This window comes from Pongo abelii, chromosome 23 (genome assembly GCF_028885655.2).
Source record: "Pongo abelii isolate AG06213 chromosome 23, NHGRI_mPonAbe1-v2.0_pri, whole genome shotgun sequence".
NCBI lineage: Eukaryota > Metazoa > Chordata > Mammalia > Primates > Hominidae > Pongo > Pongo abelii.
In genome coordinates, this window is record NC_085929.1 from 33,929,064 (window position 1) to 33,937,289 (window position 8,226).

The 8,226-nt window shown below is 48.9% G+C and overlaps 1 long non-coding RNA gene across 1 annotated transcript; it reads left to right on the forward strand.

Annotated features, from left to right (window-relative positions):
- The first annotated feature begins 1,718 nt into the window (after nt 1-1,718).
- On the forward strand, nt 1,719-7,336 carry LOC129052722 (uncharacterized). Its single transcript, XR_008517863.2, has 3 exons — nt 1,719-1,846; nt 3,408-3,532; nt 5,594-7,336. It is a non-coding gene; the product is annotated as an uncharacterized LOC129052722 (long non-coding RNA).
- The last annotated feature ends 890 nt before the right edge of the window (nt 7,337-8,226 follow it).

Genomic DNA, 8,226 nt, shown 5'->3' on the forward strand with positions numbered 1-8,226 from the left:
AAAGAAGGCTGTATACCAGCAATGGGCACAGAGTTAGAGCTCAAGATACAATTGCTGAATTGAATAAGAAGTCTTTATCTTCACCTTGTGCATATGAGAATCAAATGGCTGTAAGCTGGTCATGAGCTTTCACTGAGCACTGATGCACACCACCGAGCTGGACTCTGGACATGCTGAGATCATCACCAGCCTTCCCACTTTGCAGGGAGGAAGCTGAGGCTCAGAGAAGCTGGTGCGTCCACGGTGACCCAGGTAGAAATGAAACACGGGCCAGGCACAGTGGCTCACACCTGTAATACCAGCACTTTGGGAGGCCAAGGTGGGCAGATCACAAGGTCAGGAAATTGAGACCATCCTGGCCAACATGGTAAAACCCTGTCTCTACTGAAAATACAAAAATTAGCTGGATGTGGTGGCGTGCGCCTGTAGTCCCAGCTACTCAGGAGGCTGAGGCACAAGAATCGCTTGAACCCAGGAGGTGCGGGTTGCAGTGAGCAGAGATACGCCACTGCACTCTAGCTCTGTCTGGCAACAGACAAGACTCCATCTCAAAAAAAAAAGAATTGGACTAACAAACTGAAATAACTGCGTTTATTAACTATAGTAAATTATAATTAATAATGAGTATTATTATATAATGAATATGTAGTAACTTATGTGATTATACATCATTTATATATATATATACATAAATTATAAAAAGGTGTTGGCCGGCTGGGCGCAGTGGCTCAAGCCTGTAATCCCAGCACTTTGGGAGGCCGAGGCAGATGGATCACAAGGTCAGGAGATCGAGACCATCCTGACTAACACGGTGAAACCCCATCTCTACTAAAAATACAAAAAATTAGCCAGGCGTGGTGATGGGCACCTGTAGTCCTAGCAACTCGGGAGGCTGAGGCAGGAGAATGGTGTGAACCCGGGAGGTGGAGCTCGCAGTGAGCTGAGATCACGCCACTGCACTCCAGCCTAGGCAAAAGAGCGAGACTCCGTCTCAAAAAAAAAAAAAAAAAAAAGTAAGCGTTAGCCAGGCACAGTGGCTCACGCCTGTAATCCTAGCACTTTAGGAGGCCAAGGCAGGCGGATCACTTGAGGTCAGGAGTTCACGGCCAGCCTGGCCAATACAGTGAAAAAACCTTGTCTCTACTAAAAATACAAAAATTAGCCGGACGTGGTGGTGGGCACCTGTAATCTCAGCTACTTAGGAGGCTGAGGCAGGAGAATCACTTGAACCCAGGAGGCAGAAGTTGCAGTGAACCGAGATCGTGCCACTGCACTCCAGCCTGGGCAACAGAGCAAGACTCTATTTCAAAAAAAAAAAAAGAAACACGGTGATCCTCTGAGTGTAGGCACCTTGCCACAACATCATTCATAACTCTTTTCTTTCTTTAGACTTTTATTTTTATACTGGGGAGTTGTTATCAGCTTTCTGGCTGCCCAGAGGAGAGAACTTCATGGACAGTTGGGTGGACTCTCAAATAAAGAGAAGATTGAAGTTCTCTTTATTAAAAGGGAGTCAGAGGCTCTAACAAGGCAACACCTAGGTCTGCCACAGTGATGGGGCCATCTGGAAAAAGGAAAAGCCAGCATGTGCAGGGCAATCCAGGAGGCCTCACAGAGGAGGTGGCCTCAACTGCAGCCATGCAGAAGGCAAGGGAGGGCTTTGTGAAGTCACAGAAGACAGAGGTCCCAACAGATGAAACAGGCTGACCCATGTGGAAGTGAGCACCCCGTCACAGGGGGTACCCAAGCCCTTGGCAAAGGTGCTATAGTGGAATCCAGCATTAAGAATTGGACAGGCTGGACGCAGTGGCTCACGCCTGTAATACCAGCACTTTGGGAGGCCGAGGTGGGCAGATCACGAGGTCAGGAAATTGAGACCATCCTGGCCAACATGGTGAAACCCTGTCTCTACTGAAAATACAAAAATTAGCTGGATGTGGTGGTGTGAGCCTGTAGTCCCAGCTACTCAGGAGGCTGAGGCACGAGAATCGCTTGAACCCAGGAGGCACAGGTTGCAGTGAGGGGAGATACACAACTGCACTCTAGCCTGGCAACAGGCAAGACTCCATCTCAAAAAAAAAAAGAATTGGACTAACAAACTGAAATAACTACATTTATTAACTATAGTAAATTATAATTAATAATGAGTATTATTATATAATAAATATGTAGTAACTTATTATATGATTATACATCATATATATATATACATAAATTATAAGAAGGTGTTGGCCGGCTGGGCGCAGTGGCTCAAGCCTGTAATCCCAGCACTTGGGGAGGCCGAGGCGGGTGGATCACAAGGTCAGGAGATCAAGACCATCCTGGCTAACACGGTGAAACCCCATCTCTACTAAAAATACAACAAATTAGCCGGGCATGGTGGCGGGCACCTGTAGTCCCAGCAACTCGGGAGGCTGAGGCAGGAGAATGGTGTGAACCCGGGAGGTGGAGCTCGCAGTGAGCTGAGATCAGGCCACTGCACTCCAGCCTAGGCAACAGAGCGAGACTCCGTCTCAAAAAAAAAAAAAAAAAAAAGGTGTTGGCCAGGCATGGTGGCTCACGCCTGTAATCCCAGCACTTTGGGAGGCTGAGGCAGGTGGATCACCTGAGGTCAGTAGTTCGAGACCAGCCTAGCCAACATGGTGAAACCCCTGTCTCTACTAAAAATACAAAAAATTAGCCAGGTGTAATGGCGCGTGCCTGTAATCCCAGCTACTCAGGAGGCTGAGGCAGGCAAATCGTTTGAACCTAGGAGATGGAGCATGCAGTGAGCCGAAATCGCGCTACTGCACTCCAGCCTGAGCAACAAGAGTGAAACTCTGTCTCAAAAAAAAAAAAAAAAAAAAAAGGTGTTATTTGTCATTTACGAATCGGGAAACTGAGGCTTGAAGAGGCTAAGTGACATAGCAGAGAGCCAGCCCTGACCCATCAATCTAACTCTAAAACTATGCTCTAAACATGATCTGTGAAGTTTCTATCTGCTCTTAACGTTTGTGATTACCTTCTCACTGTGGGTTGGGAAAGGAAAACAAGTTCAAGGGGTAATGGAGGGAGAGCACCTAAGAGGTCTATCTGGCCTGACTGCAGGACCTTTGGGGAACCATGGCAGAAACCGGAACTTATAGGCCCCAAGGAGACCATGAACCCCAGAAAGGACCAGGTTTACCTCAGGCTCTCAAGGTTTCCCCCGCTGCTAGGATCCTGAGGAAGTTCGGGGGCTGCTGTTCCCCACCCAAGAGAGGCCTCTGGGGGCCTTGGCCTCCCTGTTCAGCCCGCCTAACGTTTTCTATTTAAATGCAAATTTTGACTTTTCACTTGTCAGCTAGGAAAAGTTTTTTGCACTGGAATGAGGGTCGCGATAATAATTTATCCACAGGCCTTTTTCTAACCATCATTATTTGTTCAAGGGAGAAGGTGGAGGCCCCAGAGGCTGGGAGAGGGGGCTCGGTGATGGAACACCACACACATGGACTGGCCTGCAGGTGTCAAAGCAGAGGCCAAGACCCTCTCTCTGGAGCAGAGGGAATGAGGCGTAAGTAGAAGCTGCCCATCCTGGGGCCTCCAGCCCTGAGAGCTTGCGGAAAGGGAGCTGATATTTACTCAGCCCTCAGCTCTGCACTGAGAAGACTCTCCAAGAAGCAAGGTCTCAGGTCTCAAGTCTTGGGGAGCTGCCAGTCCGATGACAAGGACAGAAAAAGAAATAGTCCATTACAAGACAGGGTGCCACATGCATGGCGCTGGGATAGGGTCCCAGGCAAGGCTCCTGCCCTAGCTTGAAGGTCTAGGAAGGCTTCCTGAGGGAGGTGACCACTGTTCACAGTCCTCAAAAACACTGACCGATCAGTCAGTCCACGGCTGGGGAAAGTGTCCATTGGTATCCTCTATGGAGGATAATTAGATACAATCTATCAATCTATCAATTATATATGATAGATACAATCTATCAATTATACATGATAGATACAATCTATCAATTATACATGATAGATACAATCTATCAATATAATAATACAAATTACCAATATAATAAATTGGTAATTTCAGACCTGGGAAGGAACGCTATAGTTTCTCCCCTAGATGCAGGTAGATGTACAATATTATTCAATGAAGCATTTTAAGTCATGGCGAAACACCAGGAACAATCTAGATACCCATCAACAGGAGACTAGATCAATAAATGAGGCTGTGTCCATGCAGCAGAATACCATGCAGCTCTGTAAAATGAATGAGGAAGCACTTTATTTACTGATCTGGAAGAGCTCCAAATTACAGTGAGTGGGAAAAGATGCAGGGAGTATTGCACATTTTTGGGTAAAAGGCAGCAGGTGGATAATCTTTTTAAGATTTCCTTATATTTGCATAAAATGTCTCTGAAAGGATTCATACAAATTGAACACATGGTTTGCCTGTGAGGAGGGGCCTGGGGGGACTGAAGAATAAAAATGGGAGAAAGCTTTGCCGTTTCAGTTTTTGGTGTATACATTTCCGTACCTTGTGAATTTCAATGCATCTGAATGTGATGCTGATTCAAAAACTGAGTTAAAAAAAAAAAAAAAAAACAGGCGGGACACGGTAGCTCATGCCTGAATCCCAGCACTTTGGAAGGCCGAGGCGGGTGGATCACAAGGTCTAGAGATCAAGACCATCCTGGCCAACATCGTGAATCCCCGTCTCTACTAAAAATACAAAAAATTAGCTGGGCTTGAGGGTGCACACCTGTAGTCCCAGCTACTCAGGAGGCTGAGGCAGGAGGATCGCTTGAACCCAGGTGGTGGAGGTTGCAGTGAGCTGAGATCGCGCCACTGTACTCCAGCCTGGTGACAGAGTAAGACTTCATCTCAAAAAAAAAAAAAAAAAAAACCACAAAATCCAAAGGGCTGACCAGGCTACCTGGAAGACAGCTGGAGTCCCAGGCAGAAGGAACAGCATGTGCAAAGGTTGGGCTCATTTTCTAGGGTGAGAGAGAATCTGCAAAGAGAATGACTGGAAGGGTAGAGGTGAGGCAGGAGAGGGTGGCCTGGCTCACTGGGCTCAGTGCTGGCTAGCTGTGCTCAAGTCTGCTCTTGTCCTAAAGACCCCAGGGGCCACTGGAGGGTTTTACACATAGGAGAGGCCCCTGGACTTGCTGTTTGGAAAAATTGCTCTGGGGAAGGCATTTGGGGAGGACAGGAGGCAGGGAGGCCAGTGGGAGGCTGCTGCAGGGACACACTCATTGCATTTAATCCCTCACGATAACACTTTCATTTTAGAGAGGAGGACATTGAGGCACAGAGAGGGGAAGTAACTTGCTCAGGGTCACAGAGCTGGAATTAGAAACTGATCTGTCTGATACTTGGCTTTGCATGCACCCAGGATCTCCCCAGAGAAAACACTTTGCTGGGAGATGGCGGCCTTGGTCCCAGGCAATTCGTGTGTCTCTGAGCAGGCTGCTGCCTCTGTCTGAGCCTCACTGGACTCATCTGAGGATGAGGTACACTGTGCCTTTTGGCTGAGGTCACTTGGTTGTTGTGACAGCCCAGGACCAATGGTAGGGAAAGGGTTTTATAAACTGTAAAGCGCTGTGTTCCCTTTGTGTTTACTCTCCTTCCCGCAGGAGCCACGTTGGGGAGTGTCACATTTGCCTGATCAGTGGCTTCTCCGCATCCCCCAATGGGACACCCCTGCAGCTTCAGGATGACTCCCCTCTGGGTGTCCCAGCCAAGCCTCCACCTGACCCAGCAGAGGGTGAAGCCCCTATCTTTGCACAAGAAAGCAGTCACTGAGACAAGGACTTGGGGACTTGGGGAGGAGATTCCAGAAAAAAACAACAAGGGAACAGAGAGAGTGAGACAGGGAAGGAGGAAGAGCCAGGAAAGGGGTGATTTGGGGGATGACTCTGTGGGCACCCAGGGCTCTGTTCCTCTGGAGACCTTCCCAGAAACCAAATACAATATGCCTCAGGATTGTCCCCTCCAAAGGACAGGAGGCTGGGCCATTTATCCAGGATCCCAGTTCCCCATCCATAGGTGGCATCCTACAGAGCCAGGCTGCACCTGCGCAGGCTGAGGGGCTCCTTCAAGACCCGAGATAGACAACAAGGCTGTGCCAGGGCTCAGATGGGGTGCCAGCACCATGCCCCAGTCTGTGCACACAGCTGCCCCGAAATCAGAGTGGAGGCTGAGGGTCTGTGACACGGGACACAGGAAGCACCTACTTCACTGGGCAGGCGCACCTCCCCTTCCAGCCTTCCTTTCATGCCCCATGCCACCTCCAACCTCTGTTCTCCAAGTTCCCCCATCTCAGGTGGAGGGCGGGGAACAACCATTGGGGGAGAAATCACACCGATGAAGGAAAACTTCAAAACCAGATGCCAGCAAGGTGTGTGGCCAGAGTGGAGGGGCAATGAGCTAAAACCCCTCCATGACGGGCTAACCTGTGTCCCCCTCATATTCACATGATGAGGTCCTAACCTCCAGGACCTCAGAACGGGACTGTATTTGGAGATAATTCAGGGGAAATGGGGTCAACAGGGTGGGCCTTAATCCAATATAACAGTCCTTACAAGAGAAGACTAGGCCACAGACAGAGACGCCAAACCTGTGTTCACACAGAGCAAAGACCGCCTGGGGGCGCAGTGAGAACGTGATCATCTCCAAACCTGCCAACACCTTCATCTTGGACTTCCAGCCTCCGGGTCTGCCAAAGAACACATTTCTGTTGTTTAAGCACCCAGACTGAGGTGTTTTGTCGTGGCAGCCCTGTGACACTGACACACCCTCCTACTGGAATGGGTGGGGCAAGTAAATGAGGGTGTGAGCTCTCCACGTACCCTCTCATGCATCCCTGATGTGCTTTGGATCTATGTCTCTGCCCACATTTCATGTTGAAATGCAATCCTCAGCATTGGAGATGTGCGGCCAGAGGCGGTGATTGGATCATGGGGTAGATCCTTCATGAATGATTTAGCACCGTCCCTGTGGTGCTATTCTCACAATAGTGAGTTCTCTTGCAAGATTTGGTTGTTTTAAAAGTGTGTGGTGGCCGGGCACAGTGGCTCACGCTTGTAATCCCAGCACTTTGGGAGGCCGAGGCGGGTGAATCACGAGGTCAGGAGATCAAGACCATCCTGGCCAACATGGTGAAACCCCATCTCTACTAAAAACACAAAAATTAGCTGGGTGTGGTGGTGTGTGCCTGTAATCCCAGCTACTCGGGAGACTGAGGCAGGAGAATTGCTTAAACCCGGGAGTCAGAGGTTGCAGTGAGCTGAGATATCACTATTGCACTCCAGCTTGGCAACAGAGCAAGGCTCCATCTCAAAAAAAAAAATGTGTGTGGCATCTCCCTCAGTCCCTCTCCTGCCATGGAAGACACCTGCTCCTGCTCTGCTTTCTGTCATGAGGAAAAGCTCCCTGTGGCCTCCCCAGAAGCAGATGCTACCATGCTTCCTGTACAGACTGCAGAACCATGAGCCAATTAAAACTCTTTTCTTTATAAATTACCCTGTCTTGGGTATTTATAGCAGTGAGAGAACAGACTAATACAATCCCCTTCTGCGCACACACACACACACACACACACACACACCAGTCACTAGTTCCCTAAGCACATTTAGGCCAAGCCCATATTTTTAGTAAATGTCGCCTCTTCTGCATCCTGCCATGTACACTGTTAAAATAAGCAACAGCAGCAGCCGCCTTCATTCACACTCCTACTGCTACAGGGTAGGATGAGAACCCAGACCCATGACAGCTATTCCTCAAACACCAGGATCATCTACAGGGTTGTATGATTTAGCCCCCATCCATCTTTCACCCACATCCCATGCCACTCTCCTTATTCACCACACTCAAGCCACATCAGCCTCCTTTCTGTCCCCAAAACAAGCCTCTGCATTTTCCACCTCAGAGCCTCTGTGCTTGCTGTCCCCTCTCCCTAGAATTCTCTTCCTGCAGCTTTTCTCACCACTATTACTTTCTGATCATTTGGGCCTCAGACAAGATGTCACCTGCTCAGACTGACCTTTCGTATCAGTTAGCTACTGCTGCATAACAAAACATCTCAAAACTCTGTGGCTTACAAAGAGCAGGCATTTGTATGGCTGCAGAGCTTCTGTGGCTGCAGGTTGGATGGGCAGTTCTACTGATCTGGGCTCATCAAATGATTGCTCTGCCTTTGAGGTTAGCTAGCACATCAGCCTGGTTCTCGTTAATCTAGGTTGGCTTCAACTGGGACAGCTCATCTCTG